Source organism: Lepidochelys kempii, chromosome 2 (genome assembly GCF_965140265.1).
Source record: "Lepidochelys kempii isolate rLepKem1 chromosome 2, rLepKem1.hap2, whole genome shotgun sequence".
Taxonomy (NCBI): Eukaryota; Metazoa; Chordata; order Testudines; family Cheloniidae; genus Lepidochelys; species Lepidochelys kempii.
Genome location: NC_133257.1, coordinates 116,940,826 through 116,963,965, shown reverse-complemented (window position 1 = coordinate 116,963,965; position 23,140 = coordinate 116,940,826). Strand labels below are relative to the sequence as shown.

The 23,140-nt window shown below is 44.3% G+C and overlaps 1 long non-coding RNA gene across 2 annotated transcripts in view; it reads right to left on the bottom strand.

The window, feature by feature from the left end:
• Positions 1-23,140, bottom strand: part of LOC140907018 (uncharacterized) — a 45,373-nt gene that overhangs the window by 20,355 nt on the left and 1,878 nt on the right. The window lies entirely within an intron of this gene.

Below are 23,140 nucleotides of genomic sequence, written 5' to 3'. Positions count from 1 at the left end.
CTTCAGCTGTCATCAGTTACTGAACCAACAGACCTTTAATAATAAGTGCTCTCTAGATGTTTTGACTCACTAAATTCAATAGTCCTTCCCCTTCTTGGGAGACACAACAGTTGATAAAATTCCAGCCTGTCTGGATGAAATCCAGCTGTCCAGCTGACTCCAGACAATACCTGGAGGACAAGCCGTCCAAGGCACCAGGAAATTGGCCTGGCACTTGACTGCTTCTGAAAAATGTAATCCAGAATTAATTGCAGGAAAATGTCTACCAGTGTGCTCCTCACACCAGCACTCAGAAATGAACAAATCCTCACTTTCCAGAAACTGTTGGGTTGTTGTTTTTTAATTTTGTAGGGTGACAGAGTATCATTAGATAAAAAAAGAATACACAGTAAGTAGAGCCACTAGAAGTGGAAGGTGTCTGGAACATTCAGAGATCTGGATCCTAATGTGTGTCTCTCCTTATGAGAAAGTGACAGAATTATATAACCTTAGAAACAGCCCTTATTTACTGAAGGAAAGAGAAAAGAGAGAGGGGCAGAGTTCTGCACTCTTCTAAGACACAGCACAGCTGGCCCAGCCCAAGGGGAGGGAGGCAAAGGTGGGTTTATGATACTTTTATGCCACCTGGGTTCTGCCTGTACCAGGAAACAATTTGTCGTCTGGCATAAGCCAGAGCATCTCCAGAGGCTGCTCTAAATTATGGAATTCTTACCCAGGCTTCCCACTGGCTGCTCTGCAGTCCAGGATCGTCCATCGCACTCAGATGGAGAGACATCTATAGGCAACAGTGTGGGGATGTGGGGGGAGAAACAGCCCCGCCCCAATTTTTGCAAGTAATATATTCTTTATTAGTTACATTTATGAATCAGTATCCCTTGCCCCAAGTTGTATATTAAAATAAATCAAGTTGTACTTGCTTCCCCAATGACACAAATAATTTAAAAGTGTTCATTTCCCTCCAAAGTCTGCTGTGAAATTGATAGGGTAGACAGAGCATAAAGCACACGTTGGATCAATCATTTTCATTAATCAATCCCCCATGCCATGTTTCTCATGAATGTGCTAAGTTTGAGTTCTTTAACTAAAGACTTCTTACAACTGTATCGGTTTTAGAACTTGCAATAGACTCTAAAGATAAATAAGAAAAGTGCAGAAAGGAAAGCAGAGATGGCTATATGACAGTGTGTACAGAGTTTAAATGAACAGACTTGTGCGCCTCTCTCTTTTGGGCACTTTGGCAATCCCACCCTTTCCCAGTGAGATGGGATCTAAGTTGCAGCGGGCAACATGAAGTTCCCTGAGCATTTCCAGATCTTCAGTGAGTGGAACATGCTGAAAGTTGAGGAGAGGAGGTGGTGTGCCTCCCTCTGCTAGGATCAGTGGTTTGCATTCTGGAGGGGCAGGGAGGTTTCAGTAGTGCAGCAGGAAGGAGGGAATGGGGGCAGCTAGAGAACTTGGACACCTGCTAATCCAGTGCCTGAATGGGATGGATCCCTTGAGGGTAGCTGGTCTATTGAGCTCCTGCCTATCCCAGATGCCCCCCCAGGCACAAAAAGTGGGTTCTGATTTTAACTTGCCCCTGATCCTGTCACCAGTTAGGAAGGAACAAGGATGTTATCTGAACCTGACTGTCACAAACCCATCACACGCATAGCCATGACTGAGGGGGGAGTCCTCAATGCTGTCTGTTTCAGGAGTGAAACAGCAGAGAAGCTCAGCCACCTTACCAAGGTAACTTCCAGAGCTGGGGAACTGCTGAGAGGAGACAGTTGTTGAACCAAAACAAGGAAAATCTATTTTCCGTCTGTCATTTCCTTCTTGCAGAATCCCATGTTTCCAAGGGGATCCCCTCCTCCTCCCTGCATGATCTCCCATGGTCCCATCCTCTTTCCTGTGTGACCCCGTGTGGTCCTGTCCTCTTCCTGGCATGCTCATGTGTCCCCATCCCCTGCATGATCCCATGTAGCCCTGTCCTCTTTTTCTGGGAGATCCCCTCCTCCACACTGTGAGATCCCATATTGTCCCAGTCATCTTCCTGAATAAAGTTACAGTAGCGTCCCCAGACCAACCTGCCTGTGTTGATGTCTGGGGACAAAATGGTATGGGGCTGCTAGCCAAGAACTCATTTGCTGACACCATACCACTGTTGTCAGAGACAAGAGCACCTCCTGATCTACCCAGCCACCCCTCGTCATTTCAAAGATTACCAGTTTCAGAATAAAAAATGCAAGTGTTTAGAGAAGCCAGGTTCTCCGTTGGTTAGAACAAGGGCCTGCGCATCAGGTTCCATTCCTGGCTCTGCTGCTAACTTTCTGTGTAGCTTTAGGGGAATCACTTCCCTGTGTCCCAATGCTTCCAACTGTAAAAAGGAGCTGGTAATGCTGACCCTTTGACCCCCCCATAAAGCAAATTGCTCTGAGCTCCCGTGAGGGGGCACCATGCTGGAAAATGTCAGAGTGTTAGTAACTAGCCCAGCTCTCTTGGCTCCTTGTGCTGATGTCCCCGCTCCTTGCTGCTCCCTGCAGGTTCATGCAAGTGGAAGCCCCCAGTCCCCATCTGAGATATCAGAGTCTCCCAGGAGCTTCACCCCTATCCTGAACCCCGCCATTGATGCATTTGCACAAGTCTGGGAACAGATGGATGGAAAATCCCAGCCCCTTGTGGTTAATATATCTTCAGTCACCCTGTTTTTAGCTCTGGGATTCCATTCCATGCCCTCTGCGTTCTCAGCTGGATAAAGTCCTCCTCACTCCTTGCCCTCTCAAACAGCTGCTGTGTCCCAGGTCAGGGGTGGGGAAAGATCCCCTTATATCCAACACCCAAACTCAGGGTTTGAGGGCTAGTTAATGAACAATGATGGGGGTGGGGTCGCCAGGTGCCTGGTTTGTGACCAGAAAGTCAAGTAGAAAAGGGGACCCGACAGTGTCCAGTCAGATCTACTGACCGGACACCCAATGTCCAGTTACTGTGGGCGGGGGAGATGGAGAAGTGCCTGCTCATCACCTGTGTCAGCCCTTACTCAGCTGGGGCTGCCTCCTATCTGTGTCAGGCAGCTGCAGCTCCAAGCCCTGGTTCCACAGGCGAGTCCCTCCTGACCTGGGACGGGGATGGGACAGGGGCAAGGGAGTGATGGGGGGAAACAGCAAGTGATAGGGGGACAGGTCTCGGGGAAAGGAGCGGGGTGGGGTTTTGGGGAGAATAGGAGAGGCAGGGGTAGGGCCTCGGGGGAAGAGGTGGGGCAAGGGAGGTTCCGGCACTCCTGCTGGAGTGTCTGGTTTTTAAATATTACCAAGCTGGCAACCCTAGGGTGGGGGTTTGAAATCCTTGGGCAAGGGAGGGTTCAGGGCCAGCTCTGCTGGGAAACTCTCTGCACTCAGGGGAGTAAGTGTTAGGATAGTCTGTGCAGTAGCGACAGAGTTCACCCAGCATTAACGCTGCCCATGAGCGGAAGGCAGTGTGCCCATCAGCCAGCGTTCTATCATGGAGTGTGATGGGGTCAGTGCAGGGAATGGCATTTTGATGGGAAATAAATAATTCTTTGTACTTCTGGCCATGTTCTGAAATCTTTTCAACAACTGATCTCGAAAGTGGTTTCTACCAGCAAATTTGGAGCAGCAGGTTAGATGGGGAACATCTCTGCCTAAAACAGAGATCCTGAAAAGTCTGGGGCAGGGGAAGCCATTGCTTTTTTACATTTTCAGTTATGCCTCTTCTTTGGGGGGGAAAGAGGATTGTATCTATCTTTCTGGAGTGGGCAAGTTGGAGTAAGAATAATCAATAATGACACAGAGAGCCTGCTGTAGACTTCCTGTGTGACCTTGGGCAAGTCACTTAATCTCTTTTTGCCTCAACTCCCTGTCTCCAAAATGGGGGTAATGATACTTCCTACCCTTTGACTGTCTATGAGGAGCGGAAGCTTTTTGAGTCAGGGTCTATCTTTTACTGTGTTTTTACAGCTTGTGCAATGGGCCCCTGATCTCAGTGGGGAGCTCTAGGTGCTTGTCATAGGGTGGTTGGCTCCTTTTGGGGAGATAGGCCTCAGCTCCCCCTCTAACAAGATCAACTCACTTCCCCAAGTGGGAAAATGATTTTGGTCATGTGACAGGAAGGTCATGTGACTAACTCAGGCCAGGCCTAGGGATCTAAGGGAGAGGCCTGCAGGAAAGTGGGATGGGAGCTTGAGTGAGACCCTGGGACACACCTGTTAGGTGCAGCTGGAGTGCCAGACAGGGCAGAAGCTTGGAAAGCCGGAGCTGGCTTAAGGAAGGAGGTGAGTATTGTAGGGGTCAAAAGTGGCTAAAATAGGGAGTCAAAGGTCTGTTTGGATTATAACCCAACTCTGTGAAGGAGGGCTGAGGATTCCTAACATAGACCACAGTTCGATCTCTCTCACTCCCTATCCCCTGGTTCTTAGAAAATGAGACCATTTTAAGGAGGGGACTCCTGACTCAAGGAGAGAATGGTGTGAATTGCAGAACCATTGGTCTGCTCAGTTGGTGTGAAGCAGTAATATTTGTAGAGACTAAATAACTGAATTCCCTTTCAAAAGGGGAATGTTATTAAAATGTGGAGTTTGAGTAGCCCTGAAGAAAGGGGAGTAGAGGTGGGTGTTTTATAGCCATCCCTGCCCAGGAGGAGATGCTCAGGAGGTAGGTGACCTGTTTACTGTGCTACTGTAATGCAAACAATAATGGGACTGATGGAACAACTTGACTAAATAAATACTCATGTTTGAAATGTAGAAATTTAAATTACTCAGCTACTGACATATGAATTCAATTGCAGGTTGCCTTCTCAGAGCGATAACTCATGGCCCAGCCTCACACTGCATCCTACCTACACTTGAGTTAAAATGCTAAACCCAACAATTAATGAGGGTCAAGCTGCCCTCTGAGTGAGTGTCACTTGCATTGAAAGTGATGGGTGTTGCATTAACTTCTCAGAGGGAAGTGTCTGGTCCTTTGTGTTAAGAAACAAAAGTGTAACTGGGTTAGTTTGTATAACTTTCTCCTCTAATCCTTTATAAAACAGAAACCCATTTTACACGGTGTGTGGACAGTGCCTAGCACAATAGAGTCTTGGTCCATGACTGGGGCTCCTAGACGCTACTGAAATACTAGTACTGATAATAAATGGAAACCACCTCCTCATGTATCTCATTTCAGCCCTGCTCCAGTTTATCCAAATAGCTTCTGCTCAAATCATTTTCCTTTCCTGCTGCTCTGATCCCGTTCATTGTAACCATGGATTACTCTAGTCAGAGAGAAAGGAGACAAAGCTGCAAATCTTGTTAAAAGGGAAGAGGGCTTGAAGTGAAAGCTATCCAGAAACTGAGTGAGGGCCAGCATCTAAACAGGGTGCTATTTGTGAAACATGCATACCCTCTATGATGGAGGCCATGCTAGCAAACTGTTCAGAGGCAGTGGGTAACTTGTAGTACAGAAGGGAATTTTGCTAATGTACAAGTGTAAAGCCTGAGGTTCTGTCTTTATGGTTATTTTCTGTGTAACTCATATCTGTTTGCTTTTTCTTAATATTTTATCTTAGAGACTTCTTTTCTCCGATCACACCTTTTGTTTGTTTTTACTCTCAAACAGGTCTCTGTTGTCCAAATGGTGGCGTATGTGTGCAAGAGTGAGCTGATATATAGGGACAGATTTCATTCCTTTGGGAGATGATGAACCACAGGGGAAAAAACCAAGTGTCTGTCTGGTAGTTGAGAAATTGAGGATGAATTTGGGAGACTTGGGACCAGAAGGACTACTGCGGTCTCCCTACAAAGAGTAACTAGGCAAGTGGAAGCCAGGGTGAGGCCTTTATGATTGAAGGCTGGCTACTGGGGTCAGAGCTCTGAGCCATAGCATTATAGCATAGTTACAAGGTAGGTGGTGATCTCCACCAGGTTACTGGTTTGGGCGATCTCCAAAATATCACAATCATCTGGAGCTTTTATGGTAACTCAATGAACGAAAGCTCATGCTCAAATAAATTGGTTAGTCTCTAAGGTGCCACAAGTACTCCTTTTCTTTTTGTTCTATCTCTATCTGTCTTAGGCTGTAGACACCCTTTGGGACAAATACTGGTCTTCTTGAATGTTAGCGAAGTGTTGAACACACTGTTAGAGCTCAATAATTGATAGACACTCTTTTTGAAAGCCTGCATTCATGCCACGCTGCAGAGGAAAGTAATGAAATGTAATAGAAAATATGTCTCCTAAACAAATATATGGGGTCAAATTTTGGTCCCGCTGAATTCCATGGGAGATTTGCTATGGACTTCAGTTGGGCCAGGATTTCGCTCAGGATATTTTAAGAGCCAGTTCAGTTCCTCAAAGTAGGGGCTAGTAGCAGGAGCACTGCTGAAGAACTGGTCTTTGTCCTTGGATTTCTCACAAGCTCTCTTGGGACCTTTGCTTTTGATGAAGCATTGAATAGGGTCCCAGTAGTGACTCCTCTTGGCCATTCCTTAATAAGGCTTCATGCATGTCTTTATTGGATTGGGGTTTTGTTTTTTGTTTTTGTAAGGGTTGCCTGCACCTCTGCAAGGTTCCAGGCATCTGCATGAGACATTGTATAACACTGCTATAACAACAGTGGAATAATGCTGAAGTATGCAGCTCCAGGAGCGTGCAACAGCAAATGGACCAATGCTGGTATTCTGTTAGCATTTGAATGGGGAAGTGGCATCTAGTCAAGTAGATCCCAGAGCATCAGAGAGCCCATAGGTAAACAGACACACAAGTCCCAGTGTCCTGCAAAGCAGTGTGGGATAGCAGTTGGAGGACTGCCAAGCTAGTGTGAAGTAAAGATGTGTCCACAAGCACATTACTTTGCACTAACTCAATCTAATTAAATTTGTAACTTTTCAAAGTGTACAATAAAATTTGTATTAACTTGCCAGTTAAAGCATAAGAATTGCATTGTGTGGATGCAGGTCATTTTAAAGCAATCAAACTAAAGTTAGTGTGACATATACCCCCCCATCCTGTGTAGACAAGGCCTTTTTAAGGTACAATCCTCTCCCTGCAGAATCACGCCTCTAGTATTCTCAGTGCCCCGCTTATTCTACTTACCAAGTAATCTACAGACGGTTTCTTTAAAGGCATTCTATCCTGTCATAGTTAGCACACACAAAGTATTATCACATCCAGTTTTCCTTCTTGCCCTTCCAAACTGGCATGGTAACAACTCTGTTCAGAATCCATTCACCTTTCTGGAATTTCTTTGAGTAGGTTTATGCCAGGGGGAAGGAAGGGGCAGCATCAAATTTTTCTTGGTGTAATGGTGCTTTAGGAAACTGGGGCTCTGAAATGTGCTGAAGGCCATACAGAGAATACCCCACAGGTGAGGTGTGGCAGGATGACTGCTTCAGACTTTGCTTCCTACGCGTTGTGATGTTTATCAATATGAAAAGACACACCCCAACCCTAATTAAAGCAGAGCTAATGCCATAAACCTATTGGCACGCTGACTGAAGCTGGCATCTCTTGAGAATGAGTTATCACTCCCTCTTGTGCAGCATGTCCTTTGAACTTGAAACAAACAGCTTTGAAACATAGCGAGGGCCTATGTTTTGGGAATCTTAGTACTTTAAACTATACCAATTTTGAAGTCCCTGCCACTCCACTGGCCAGAGTGAATATCTAACAGGAACAGCATTGATGAGTTCAAGTGATTTCTCAAAGCACCTTAACTAAAGACCATTAATGGCTGACAGAGAGACAGAGAGGAGAGAAAAACAGACACTCCTTAAGGTAGGGCACTGCATCAGTACTAAATAGGTGTGACTCATTGATGCCTATAGTCCCAGCAGAAGCCACACCTCTCAAATAAGTTTTGTGTGCCAGATGGAAAACTGTTTGCCTGAGCAAAAATCCTATAGTTCATGTTGGAACAAGTTTCTCAAAGGGCTATTCCCAATATAAAGAGCAAGGTCCATTTTTGGTGTTAATCTCCTTCTCAATGCAACACGAACACTGGCTTTTACAGGTGGATGTGCTTGGGGACATCCTATAAGAGAAGGGGAAGAGGATGCAAGCGAAAAAGCCCCCAGTGACGCAGGAGATGATCTTTCTGTTGGTAAAAGGCATGAAGCAAACCCATCAGCCTGTCAGGCAAAAAATCTGGTTGTCTCCTCCAAGACACTTAACAGGATGTGATTAACAATAGTGAAGAATATGGACATGACAGTGACACTTGGTTTTTCTGCACGTCTGTAGGTGATCACTTGTGCACGCACTACTGAATGTCCTCCTACAAATCCCTGATTTGTATACAAACTTGGCTAGACAGACTCTTCTCTAGTCACGTGCATTGCATGAATCTCTGACAGAAGAGGAGTCAGGCAGAAAAGCACCTGCATGCATGCAAGAACAAGCCCACAAACTCACTGAAAGTGAGGCTGTGCGGCAGAGTCTACACTGGATTGCAGAGAAATTTCTTGTCGTTGCTTGAGCACCAGGCCAGCCTCAGCAATAGGAGATGGCGAGACTGCTAGTGCAGGCAGTGCTTTTACCACAGAAGGGTGCAGCCTCGCTCAGACGGTGGTTAACCCCATTAGTACCCTGCCTATGCCAGTGCTCACATCATTGCTAGCACCTGTGGGGATGTGATGATGCTAGAACAATAGGGCGGGGGCGGTGGGACACATTTCACTAAAACCTTCAGGCCTATGTCATCACCCGCACTGAGAGGTAAGGTGCCCTCCGTCCTCTCTTGCACTGAATGCCCATACCACAGGTTGCAATGCAAGAAGGGACGCTGATTCCACAGAGCCTTTATAGACAGCTGGGCAGAGCCTTGTCCCCTTGCCTCCACTGAGTTAGCGCACTAGCTGATTCGTACAGGCCTACCAACGAGTGACTCACAATCTGCACCCTGGGCTGCTCCTAGGACCGTGCAAGTATATATTATCCCTTACCCAGGGAAGCTTGTAAAGTGACAAATCTAGCCCTAAGTTTAGACAAGGCTTCTCTGCCTACTTTTTCCTTAAAAAAAAATAAAAATAAATAAATCAAATATACAAACTGGTCATTTACAATTTCAGTCTTCCTGATCACATCCTTTTGCCTTCCCAAGAAATAATCAGCAGTGTTATGATACAGTGCACTCATCTGGAGCTTGGCATGCAATCTCTTACTTCATTTTAACAGTGGAATGCTCCTGAGTTTTTCTAGGTAACATGCCAAGGCCTACCTTTCTATGTTCCTTTTCAAAAAAGTGTTCATTTGAAGGTCGCTTTATGACATGGGGAGACAGAGACCTGAGTATCATTATCATCAAAGTAAATCTCAAAGGGATGTAGCCTCCTTGCAGATCAAGTGCCACAGGGATCAATCTCTAGCTAGGTCTTTAAAGTAGTCTGGCTGGATATTCACTTTGTCTTTCAATGGTGATCTTATTGTGTCTCCAAAGCTCTTGGTGACTGCCATCTGTGTACTAGAATCCCTTGATAAACGTACATGTTTACCAAAAGAACTGAATATGACAAGAGACTAATGCCTGGTGGTTTTTAGTTTTGCCACATAATCTTTCATGAGACAGGGGACCCTCTTCCCCACCCCGCTCCCACACACACACACAAAGAAAAACCACCACTGCTGGCAGAGGGAGGCACACCTCCTTCCTCAAGTTTCAGCAGGTTCCACTCTCTCAAGTTCTGGAAATGCTCAGGGAACTTCATGTCCATGTACCTCATCGCTGGTTAAATCCTGTACGGAGATGTGGAGTCCCTAAAAGATGGAGAAAACCAAGGCCTCACTGCTGAGGACAGGGTGCTCGCATCTGTCAAACAAGTAGATTTTAGGCTTTTGCTGAAGATCTCCTGTTGTCCCCTTGTCTCCTATCTTCCTAGTTTTTTGGTAAAACAGCCTTGGCTCCACCTGGAATCCTTAGATTTGTGGGATCCAGGAAGACTGGTTTTGTTGCTGTTTATGGAGCAGACATAGCCCTCGTCTCAGTGATCTTCCCATGGTGATGGACAAGATCACATCCATGATGGTTCTTTTGGGGCCTGACCCAAACCTATTAAAGTCAATAGGAGTCTTTCCATTGACCTCCACAGGCCCTGATTGCTATTCACTGCATTTGATCCCAGTGACCATGAGGTGATGATGCTTTTGCAGACCCTGGCAGAGATAGAGTCACCCTTAAGCACCTCTGCTCCTTCCTCTCCTAGAGGACCCAGATCATAGTTATCCTGTCGCTGACAGAACAAATGAATATGAAATCTGTCTGTAACCAAGAGCACACTGTTTCAGTATAAACATGGGCACAATTCATACTATTTTATTACTACAGTTCTTTTTGCAGACCTAAGTGTCCTAATAAGCAAAGGAACAAACAGAATCCTCTCATCTCAAGTATCTGACAAGGAACAGAATTGTTATCTAGAGCAACAATTGAGATAACATAGCAAGCTCGACATTTCCCTAATTCAACTGTGTTCGGAAAAAGTGGCAACAATTAAGGAGCCAAGCTCTGATCCAAGCAAAACCCACCGTACCTCCTCACTGCGAGCTTTATCCAAGGAAAGAATAAAGATTTCAACCAAGTTCTCTTACTACTTAAGAGGTGAGGGGAAATGGTGAAACCTATTGTCTATAAGAATAGTAGATACCAGAGCACCAAGTCCATATTGATGAATGAGTTCAGAGCCGACCCCTGAGGCCTACTGAGATTTGTCACCACTAGTTTTTACCTCATGTCCTTGAAATACATGTATAAATGAGAAGTTGGTGGCCATATTATTCATTGGTGTACAAGGAAAAACCTTTGTTGAAGTCAGGATAGTTGAAAAGAAGAAAATTTGTCCTTCTGAGTTAAATCCATTAGGATACATTGATCTCTGGTGTAATAATATTTTGTACTACGAGCAGAAGTCTGCAGCACTTTCACTGAGCTTGCCTGTAAGAAATATAGCAATGGGCTAGATATCTGTGCATCACCACAGATCTGGAAAATCTGCTGCTACCTGTGCAGTAACTGATTTATTTATTTATTTTCAAGCTTATGTACATGATTCGTCTCTCCTTTGCTCAGGCAAAGCTCCAGGCTGAAGTCAGTGGGAGTTTTGTGTCAATAAAGAGTGTAGGATCAGGCCCTGTGCGGTGAGTCTCGCCTAACCACGCGGAGAACTGAACAACCAAGGTTTTGTGAGAAGTACTGATTCGGGCTGTTTTCAAAAATCAAGGTTGTGATAACCTTGATCCCTTTTAGTGGTACTTTACTCATCAAATGACCTAATTGAAACCAATGGGACCACTAGCGCAGTAACATATTACTCATGGGAACAAAAGTATCCCATCTGACAGTCATCACTTTGCTTCCTTGTATCTATCAGGCCTGAGCAGTGCCAAATTTTTGCACTGATTTGACTATTTCATTGAGGGGTTTGACACAGTTATCCCAGAGAAGGGTACCTTATATTGGGATAGCTTATTCCCCTTCCCTTATGAGAATAAGCTGTACCATGTACAACTGTGTCCACACTAGGGGTATTGCACTGGTGTGTGTAGATGAAGCCTTAAAAAAAAATTCTACTCAGCAGGCCAACCCAGCCCTTTTTCATGTTTTTGTCAGTGCACGTGATACAGAGTGAGGCCACCAGGTGAGGAGGTGTGATTTCCTTCCTTCAGAGCACCCTGTGTTGGCAGTGCTGCTTAAACACAAGTTGGGATGCTCTTCTGTGTAAATGAGGCTGAAGAGCCAGTTGAGGCAAGTTGAATCTGCCCACTCCCGGGCTAATAATAATAGTACTGATAATTTACACTTCTAGTGCACCTTTCATCTGAGGATCTTCGAGTGTGTTACCAGCCTTAATGAATTTACAAACATTGAATTGCACAACACCCCCGGGAGGTGAGTATTGTTCTTTAAAATGGGAAGATGAGGCAGCTAAGGTACAACATGGCTGACTAACTTGCCCCAGAGACATGGTAGATTAGCGGAAGAACAGGGAACAGGCACACAGATACTGTGGTGATGGGCAAGGCCTAGAAAGGGGCAGAGAGAGCACTCCTTGCCATGAGAATAATAGCAGATGAAATCTTATGTTACAGAGTCACTTTGGGAACGATGGGAGGGGTGCAGCACATAAGGAGTCATGCCAGGAAACACTATGCTTTTGTGAGGCACAATGGCACTATGAGGAGCATAATGAAAATAATCTGCAGTGGGCCTTGCTTCCCTTTCAATAATGTGTACGTGCCCCTGCTTCCTCTAGCATTCTCCTGCCAGGGTTTGCCTGTGTGGGGAATGGTGCATTTGCTCTGAGCCCTTAATTGCAATGGTTAAGATGCTGGTATGTAATTAGGGGGGTGGACACTCTACTCAGGCAGCCTCAGTCAGACCCTTGCATCCCCACTGAAGTCAACACGGTTGCAGAGTACAAGTGAAGGGAGAATTTCATTCACGGTGTGCGTTTAGATCTATGAAGCCACAAAGGGCCTCTATGTGATGCCACGGGCCAGGACCCATGATGATTTGTTAAAAGTACAAGTGGCGATTTTCAAAGTAGTCAAGGGCACTGAGACACGTATCTGCTAGTGACTGTAGTATGCAGTGTAGTTGTAGCTGTGTGAGTCCCAGGATATTAGAGAGAGAAGATGGAGGGCTTTCCTGAACCAACTTCTCTCGGTGAGAGAGCTTGTCTCTAAAAGATATTACCTCACTCACCTTGTCTCTCTAATGATTTTTTTAATAGCAGATTTGTTTGAATCTCCTCAACTACTTGGAAAATTTTCAGCCACAATCACCATAAACAAACAAAAAAGCAGCAGTAACCCTACAAACTATAAAAACAACAACAATAAATAAACTAATACCCCGCTGTCATTCCTTAACCAGCATTTCCTTGCTCAACAACTCTCTTAAAGATGAAATTTGCAGCATGCTCTGAAGATCGGATCTGTCGTATTTCAAATTAAAGGAGGGGAGTGCTCCATGGGAACGGGACCATTGTGGCTGGAAAAGATATGCCAGTAGACCCTTCTCATTTGCAGGATTGGAGGGTCCAGTTCTGTGGATCTCAGCTGCAGCAGTATGACATGGGTAAAGAGGCATTTTCTTATGTAGGCAGGTTCTAGGCCATCATACCATGCTTTATAGATCACTGCAGCAACCCACTGGCAGCCAATCATTTCACAAAACACTGATTTAAGTTGTTTGCAGTGTAATGCTCCACTGAGCAAGATGGCTAGTGCTAAAATACTATGGTGACAAGGGCCATAGAAGAACTTAGAGAAAGAGATTCTGCACTAACTTAGTTTGTGAACGGCTGTAAGGTGCAATCTCAAATAGAGCAGATTACAATAGTTCAGTCTGGAGGTGACAAAGGTATGCATCACAGTGGTGAGGTCCAGGCTGGAAAGAAATTGTCACAACCCACTAGAATGACAAAAAATGAAAAAAACAATGGTTTTGGCTACCATTTAGCAATGATTGGGAATCTAACTAGACTCCTAGGTTAAGTGACACATGGCAGAGAAACTCCCATTGGCAGAGGGACAGATCTAATTTTTGCCACATCTTTTGACTGCTTTCTGCAGCCTACCAACATCATCTCCCTTTTATCTGGATTGATCCTCAGCCATCTTGGCCTCATCCATGTCCCAAGCTCACCCAGAGACTGGGAAAGGAACATGTAGCTGAGTGCCATCAGCTTAGTGAAGATATTGCAGCCCTTGCTTCCTCGCCAACCTTCTTAACAGCTACATATACAGACTGAACAAGAGAGAGGACAAAATGGAGCCCTGCAGAACTCCACAGGAATATACCGTTGGATTGGAGGAGCAATTGTCCAACACTATCTTCTGGGTTCTTCCCAAGAGATAAGAATAAGTCACATTAGAGCATCTCCATTTCTCTCAGCAAGCTCTTGCTTCAGTGTGTATTGCAAAATACGAAGTAATATGAATATAGATCATGATTACAATTCCAGCTCACTGCTAGGGGCCAAAATCTGGCCTCACTTACGCTACTGGAACCTCATTAATTTCACCAGTGTAACTGAGGACAGAATATGGCTCATTTTAGATAACAGAATTGCTGAATAACATGGAGAAAGAATGGGGTAGGGGGCTGGTAACTGTAACAAGCTATGAAGTTTTCTAGATGGTGGTTTGAATCTGGCCCCCGATGACATATCCCAGTGTTGTTACCATTTAATGGGTGTTGATGTGAAATGAGTCGGGCATTTTGGTTCAGTAGCTATTGGACAGAATTCTACATCACAAAATCAACCACAGTAGTGGTTGCTTGTTAGTAGAGTGACCCTACGTCCCGTTTTGGCCCAGACAGTCCCCTTTTTAAGCCCTATCCTGAGCAACCCAATTTCTTTTTTTGTGTGGCAAAACTGGGCATTTGTCCTGTTTGCTCTTGCCAACTGATCATTGGAGGAGGGATGAAGGAAAGAAAAACCTGTTCATTGTCCTATTTAAACACAAAAGCCAAATTTTCAAACTTGGGTGCCTAACATTAGGCTACTAAATCCATATTTCCACCTCTACATAAAATGGCCTGATTTTTCAAAGTGCTCAGCAGCTCCCTTTGACTTCAGTAGAATTGGTGGGGACTGAGCACTTACTTTTTATTTTGGGGCCTAAATATGGATTTATGAGGCTAATGTTAGGCAGCCAGGTTTGAAAATTTGGCGAAGCTGTTTATGTGTCAGATTGTAAGTGCTTTAGGCCATGAAGCTCCTTCCCTGGGGATTTCTTGTTTTTTAAATACTTTCTATTTGATGCAATCTGGTTTATTCCAAAAAGCAAAAACAAGATTGCTTTTAAGAAGTGGTTTTTATGCACCTCAGGGATGATTTATAATGTCCAGAGAGGGAGTAAATTCCACTAGAATCAGGAAATCGTCCCAAGTTTCCCTTCAATTTGATTTTGTAGGGGCTATATGTGTTTCATTGAAAACATCACTGGAAATTTTAAGAGGTGGTCCATTTTCCATACAACCAGTAGTATCATGATTTAGCCTAGTCTTAACCTAAACTCCTACTACATCCAGCAGAGTAGACCAAATTCAGCGCTGGCATGTGTGGGTGAAAGTCAAGGGGAGGAGTTGCACCCACTTATGCCAGTGTGTAATTCGGTCCACTAATGGTTGCTTAGAACAAATGGCATAAAGCATTGAGTGGGGGCAGTTGGTTTCAGTGCCTTTCATGAAACTATAGACTGTCCTCAGTCCACGGGCACACAACTCCCAGTGCCAAAGAGGCACATCTGACACTCATAGGAACAGACTGCACATGGCTGAGCTGAAAAAAAGCTCACCCAGTTGTTTGAGGAGCAATCAGCATTCTGATAGATAGGAGCCCAGCTGACAGCAGCTGAGAAAGAATTGAAAGGTGGAAGGAAGATGCAATGGGCCTGACACTTCAGATTGCTAACCGTAATTCAGTTGGTTGAGACAAAGTCATATGATGATTTCATCCAATTGTTTACAGGTCAATAGCTATTTTTCAAACAACAGTACAAAATTACTTTAGCTGGTATAATACCCTGAAAGCAAACTGAACTGTGATTGTGAATCCAATAGCAGGCTAATTTCCGCCCACAGTAACAGACATGTAGCCCCATTGTGCTGAGAAAGAATTCAGTGGTACTTTTAGACTCTGAATCTTAGTAACAAAAGGATGCTCCAGAAATAATGACAGAAATTATCTCTGACATCTCATCCACGTTTTTCCCCAGCCAACCAGATTAATTCTGTTTTAACTGGACTGAATTTCTGCTATTTAACAGAAGCTGTCATCCGGGGCTGGACTAAGGCAGACTGGAGCCCTATGACTTAGGCAGACATTTCTGCATCAGCTACCCTTGGTTCATAGTTTCAAGCTGTACTTCAAAACTGAGAGTAAAAAACATAACTCAAAAAAATAAAACCTGAGATTCTGATGTTGTCACGTAGGTCCAAAAGTAAGGGCCCTAGGTACACACCCATAGTGCCTATGCCTTAATATTGTCCTGCTTCAAATCCTTGTTCAGGTGTTTGGAGTGTAAACTCCTTGGGGCAGGGACTTTGGCTTCTTATATGTCTTTAAAACACTATATATACCTACAGCATTGTAGGTAGATTATTAATACTATAACTGTTGTTGCTGACAGCAGATTTTTGCCCATTTTATATATAAATATATACCACACACTAGTATGGTATACAAAATAACACACAGATATAGAAATAACAAAGGGGTAAATTCTGTGCATGGGACTGGACTAGATGGACTGCAAGGGACTTTATAGATCAACATTTCTATGATTTCAGATCCTAACCTCTTGTCATTTATTATACTTGGAAAAAAATGGAGTGGAGGATGGAAAGGTTAAAGGAAAGAAATGGTAATGATTCTGCTCCTTCACCTACCACTGAACTGCAGCTGTCTCTGAGAAGGAAACTGAAATGCAGCAAGCTGTTTAATAACAAACAGCAAAATTATGCAACAATTTAGGATTGGGAATGAAGAAGAAAAATATACTTAGTAGAAACTGCAGGTGAAATTTAGGTAAACACTGGAATTTGGTCAGATCAACTTGGTTAACCCCCACCCTACGCTTGCTCAAAGTATCATGACATTTTTAATAATCTCAGTTGTTGTGTGATCCTACTATCAATACCACTGCAACAGTAGCTGTTAATCTTAAGAAATGGTAGTGTCTTGTTGTGGGAGATGGAGAAAATAAGCTTTTAATATACAAGACCCTAAAGCCTGCCATTTGTTTTTCTTTTTAACTACCATGGCTCAAAAGAATGGTGCAGTAGGACTGGCTTCACCCTATCACCTCTGATGTTAGAATTGAGGGTATTTTTTTGTTTTATCTCTTCCTTTCCTGTTTTGTAGCTCACATGCTATAGTAACTAAAGTGCCTGTTTAAAGATGTTCAGGAAGAAGATGCCCTGAAAACATTCAGGGCAAGATTCTGGCCTCTGATAAGACTTTTTTGCACTGCTCTGACCCAAAGCACCCTTAAAGCTGCTCTAGATAGGCAGCAAGAGATTTCCTTGGTGCGGGGAAATCCCTGGCAGCTATAAATCCATGTATTTGGCTCTGTGCCACCTCAGCTGGCTCCCCAAAGAGATGGTGGTATATTGGGGTGAGATGCGGGTGTGAGGGGGCATGGCCAGAACACACTGCCGTCTGGCAAATCTGGCTGGGATAATGTCCTTTGAGCAATAGGGGGGCCATTAAAAGTGACATAATTTACAGCAGACCTAGAAGACAAACCGACCTTCAATTCCCCAGCGATTGGGAGAACACAAAGATGGCACCTTCTCTCTTCAGCTGCGAGACTCAGAGTTTTGGCACAGCAAAGAACTGGACCTTTATCTTTTTCTCTGTTAATTATCCAAACAGCTATCATATCATTATCCAAACAGCTATCATTTCATATTCGATCTGACCTACAGATCGAATATGAAATGGCAAACTCTGTGAACTCCTGTAGGAACTGGTGACCAGAGCATGACTATGTCCTGTTGATCCGCAGCAGCAGGATCAATCCCTTGTGTTTCACTGATCTGGGTGTAAATTAGAGGAGCCCCAGGGGTATCCCCAGTATCAGGGGAGAGTAAAGGTGTCTTAAAGCCATCATTGACCCACCTCTAGTTTTGTGCCAAGTGTAGCTCACCTGGCCTTCAGCATCTAAGCCTGCATGTGTAACTGTCCACATAATGAGAGTGAATTTGCTTTTTCAAGCAGCTCACATTTATTTTCAATCATTAGCCCACATACATTAGTATGTATAGCATGTATACTTTCTATGGAGATCAAAAAGGTTTCAGGCTATTAATAAAAATAACAATAAAAAGTAGCCCTTCTGTGGCTCTCGACACCATCCACTTTCTTTTCACATATAATCTTTTCAAGCTCTTATGTTTCATCAGCCATTTATTAAACAGAATTGTTAAATTAATTTCAAGGTGGTAATATAACAGTAAACAATTGGCTCTGCGCTTTCTCTGGGAAATTACCCTGTGAAAAATTACATGAAACAAAAAGCTCTGAAGAATTACAGTGCACTCTCTCTGCTGTCCACAGTGGGACAAAGGATGTTTTAGCTGCAATGGCTTTTGCCACTTGAAGCAAAACTGCGAGGCATCGGAAGTTTTTTATCTGAGCGGTCAGTCAGGTTTGATGCGACTGACACATCTCTCACCTCACCCTTCTTTGGAAGTTTAATTTCTTCATTTTATGGAAACAAAGATACAGTCCCACCATGACTTTTTTTTTCTTGAATTTAAAGGGTCGTTTGTTATACCACTTACCGGTAATGTAAAGGCTACAGTGCAGAATATCTACAAGGAGTACAGCCAGTGCTCAGGGGAAAGGCAGCCCATGAATGATAGTGTGAGCTTTGCATCCCTGGTCCCACTGCTTTTTGGTACAGAGTAGGAGCTGCTTTGTACTGAGTGACAGCTCTGTAGTCATCACTTGAGTCCCTAGAAGAGTTAGGCGGTCTTTCATTTATCACAGCACTGGCTGTAGCCCATCTAAATGTTCAAGTGGATTGGGCTACAAGGGGTTATAGAGCTGGCCAAAATAATTAGAAACCACATAAGTTGGTCTGGGATAGGTCAGTCCCCTGTAAAAGGGCATTGTTGATGCATTTAGAGGAATTGTCTGAGCCCTACAGTTCTGTTACTAATGAAATTCCAGGTCACTTTCTGAGCTGCTGTAGAGTTTAAAAAACTCTCTGTAGCTGTACTGAAATCAGTGGTGCTACACTGATTTACACCAGCTGATGATCTCACCCTCCATGGAAAAGGAACTCTGTAACAGCAGAGTCTGTCATGAACTGACCAAATGTGACCCCATTTAGGTTGTGAGATCTTTTGAGATAACACAGAGAAGATGTGAGAAGCCTGATACGCTGAATAAGGAGTAGAAATTCTTGGGTTCACCTTTATTGCCTAAGAATCACTGAATTTCTCGCTGCTACCATTTAGCCAAAGACAGGGAGACCACTGTGTAAGAATGCTGATGCAGAGTAGTGATATACTAGCAAGATACATAGTTATATTAATGGCTTGCCTGTGTAGACTTGGCCTCAATATCCAAAAGTGGGGGAAGTTTGATAAACAGAAATCAAATTCTAATTTTGCTTACAATTCATCTGACATTTGAAGTCATAACATTGAGTTTTTCTAACCAACAATAATGAAAGTCAATAATCAGGCCTCTTAGCAGACATGTTGGGTTAACAACTTGTTTTTTCAGCTATGATATTCTCATTTAGTAGTTTCTTGTTCACAGAGATGTCGAGGGAGTGTCTTTAGATATACTCAGGTGATTGTACATGAACAAAACCTGCTAGGTTGGGATGATAGCTGGTAATTAACAAGGATTTCAGCATGTACTTGAAAGGCTGCCATATGAAAGATGGAGAAAAAATGTTCTCTCTTGCCAAAGAAGGTAGGACAAGAGACAATGAGTGAAAACTACAGCAAAGCAGATTTATATTAAATTTCAGGAAAAACTTCTTACCTGTGAGAAAAGTAGGACAATGGAACAACTGCCTAGGGAAGTTGTGAGATCTCCTTCACTGGAAGTTTTTCAAAAGAGACTGGATAGCCATCTGTCTTGGATGGTTTAGACACAACAAATCCTGGATCTTGGCAGGGGGTTAGACTAGATGACCCTTGCGGTCCCTTCTAACGCTATGGTTCTATGACAGGCACCCAGCTGAGATAGAGACAAGTTCAGCTAGTCATACTCACATAATTAATTAATAATGAAAAGGACCCGGACCAGTAGTTCAGGCCCAAAACTTTGCTTGTTTGGGTTTTTTTGGAGGGCAGGGGAGGGGAAAGTTTTACAAAAGCTGATAGGATAGATTGTGCCTACCCCTTGTGTAATGCATAGAGGAGCCTCCCACTTCTCTGCACAGAGTTCAGGCATAAATTCACAGATTATGCCTTGCTAGTGTCCTCTTGGTACAAGCCACCCCAAAAAGGATAGAGATGGGTGGAGAGGAAGAAGGTGGGCCCTGGCTCAGCCCCACTCTACACTGGCCAGCAAAGCTGATTTGATGTGTAGGGGAGAGAAATGTTATACCCACACCTGATGTGGATCCTCTAAAGATCTGTGTGGTTCTTGGGGCTTCATGGGTTAAAGGAATGGAACCCTTGGCTTCATTCCCAGGGGGACAAAACATGTCCCCCTTGGTGGAACAATGAGTAAGAAACTCCACATGTTGAAATTAGTAGATTTTAATCTCTTCTATGTGGAGGGAGAATGACACCCACAGACTTTACTTCAAGTGGGGATTACTCAATCCTTACTCCAGCAAACTCTTTTTGAAGCCAAAGAGTGTTAAGGACTACAGCAGGGGTGGGCAAACTTTTTGGCCCAAGGGCCACATCAGAGTGTGAAACTGTATGGAGGGCCAGGCAGGGAAGGCTGTGCCCCCCAAACAGCCTGGCCCCTGCCTCCAATCTACACTCCCACTTCCCGCCCCCTGACTGACCCCCTCAGAACCTCTGACCCATCCAACCCCCCCTGCCCCTCATCCACTGACCGCCCCCTCCCAGGACCCCCTGCCCCAAACCACCCCCCCCAGGATTGCACCTCCTATCCAACCCCCCCTTGCTCCCTGACTGCCCCCAGCCCCTATCCACCTCCCCGCCCTCTGACAGGCCCCCTGGGACTGCCATTCTACCCCCCCCCCCGTTCCCCGTCCCCAACAGCTCCAGAACCTCCATCCAACCGCTCCCTGTCCCCTGACTGCCCCCCGGGACCTCCTACCCACCCACCCCCACTGCCATGCGTGCCGCCGCTGCCCCCTTACCATGCTGCTCAGAGCGGCAAGCGCTCGCAGCCCCGCTGCCTCCGTGGTGGCGTGATTGCGGGGGGAGAGGGGACAGCAGGGGAGGGGCCAGAGGCTAGCCGGAGCTCAAGGGCCTGGCAGGATGGTCCTGTGGGCCGTACTTTGCCCACCTCTGGTCTAAGCAATGTTTTCCTATTTCTAATTGGGACACTGACATTTTCCACTAGTAAATGGAATTTTAAGATAAACTTGCAATGACTTGTTATTGTCAGTCCCTGTTCTATCAACTGTCCCTGTTCTATCAAATGAAATATTCAAAACAAAGTTTGTTTTTATAGGGTAAAAATAGTTATATTTTATAATTATATGGAGAATTAACCATTTTACAGGTCAAACCCTTCTTACTTTACTCAGTCCCGTGGATATGGAGCTATCTGCATAGAGTAGGACAAGTGAAATCTAGCCCTTTTGCTATAAAGCATGATGTACATGTCCAGGAAAAAATGACTCATACAGCCTTTGGGATGTATCACAAACATGCTGCATGTCCATTAAAAATAATGGAATGTCTCACTAAGCTGTAAGCCAGTGTGAGCTGAAAGGTGGGGCAGGACAGGGCTTCTTTTAAAACTAAACATAAAAACAATTTCTGAGATATATTAACCCAGTTAGCAGATTTTAAATGTTTATAAAAATGCATAGGCCACATCCTCAGCAGGTGTAACTGGCAATGCTCCGGAGAAATCAATAGAATTATGCTGATTTACGTCAGTTAAGGTTGTAACTCATGTTCCTAATGCTGTGCTAAGAAAGCAGTTGACACTGCTTACTAGATAGGACATTGGGCTAAACTGCTCATGTTTATATGTGAGAAACCCCCTGAAGTCAATGGGAGCTGGGGATGTTAGGCCTCTTGTTTGGATGCCTAACTACAGATGTAGGTGCCTAACTTTATGAACCTATGTTTGAAAATCTTGATCCTAGGCAGAACTACGCCAATAATTCAGTAATCTGCATTTAAATAAATCCTTTAATCAGATTTTAGACTGGAGGGTCTGAGGCATAAAACTCAACCATCTTCTCATCCCTCTAATAGGTGTCCTTAACTTAGCTCCTGCCTCTGCCCTTATTTCCTTCCATACTCCTTCCTGCTTTCCTAACTTCGCTGAATCATCAAGTTTAAGTGCTCACTTGTTCTTATTTGCTCATCCTTGGTGTTTTTCTGCACTCTTCCCTTATGCCTGCAAAAAACACCCAAGTCATGTGCATAAAACTCAGTCACCCTCTTCCTTCAAATAACCCATCACTGAAAACCCATCTGTTCTCTGACAAAGTAGATACCATACAAACACAGAGTTGCAGTTGGTTAGCATTTTAAATTGTTTACATTATATATAGCCTTTAGATTGCCTACTGAGAGAAGGAACCTGTATTTGTTTAGAACAGTTCTCCTCCTCTAAAATGTCCTGTGTACTTAGGGCTACATTCTGATCTAATTTACACTGGTGTCTTCCCAGAGTAACTCCTTCGACTTCAGTGAGATCAATGCGTACGCAACACTTCTAAAAATCAGGCCATGTCCATTCCTCTTTTCTCCAGGCATGCCCCCAACATGCCCTTCCCATGCAGGCTATTCCTAGGAGCTAGAATGGCTCCTTGGAAACTGAAGTCAGCACAATTTTATAATGACCCTGAGGTTGTTCTAAATTGATCCTCAAGACTAGCCTAGGGGCCTGAGGATAAAGAAGCCATAATGCATCTTATAGATATCTTTGCTGACTCCACATTTTACTGAGAACAGACCAGCCCAACTCTAGAATCCAGCTGTTAATTAAAACAACACCGCATAGATTCTGGAGCACAAGAGGGCAGCCACCAATGAAAACTAGCAATGGGTGAGTCAGCCCAGTTAGACCCCTGGTTCCTGATAAAGATACCCCTGCTCCCCAATACAAGAGTCACAGACACCCTCTTCCCGCTGTGCACCATACAAGAGATTCTCTCTCACACACATGCTCCAGCTCCCCATACAAGAGAGAGACACACAAAGTCCGCAAATTACTCAACTCAGACGTTTCCTTTGCTGACACAGGAAATGCAGCGCTACTTCAGCAATGCATTTGATTTGGACGGTAGGAATCTTTTCCACATAAACAGAAAAATGTTCCCAGAATCACGACTTTATTGACAGTGGTGATGAGATGGTGATTTACTAATACACAATGCATACCCTTCTGGGGGCATGCATGGTGGTCCAAATCAATCCCTGCTATGGCTCTATTAATGCAGATTCTTTTGTCTCTTTGTGTCCGTATTGGTTCTGCCATTTATAACAGACTGTACCTATTAGGCACTGGTGCCAGCTTCGGG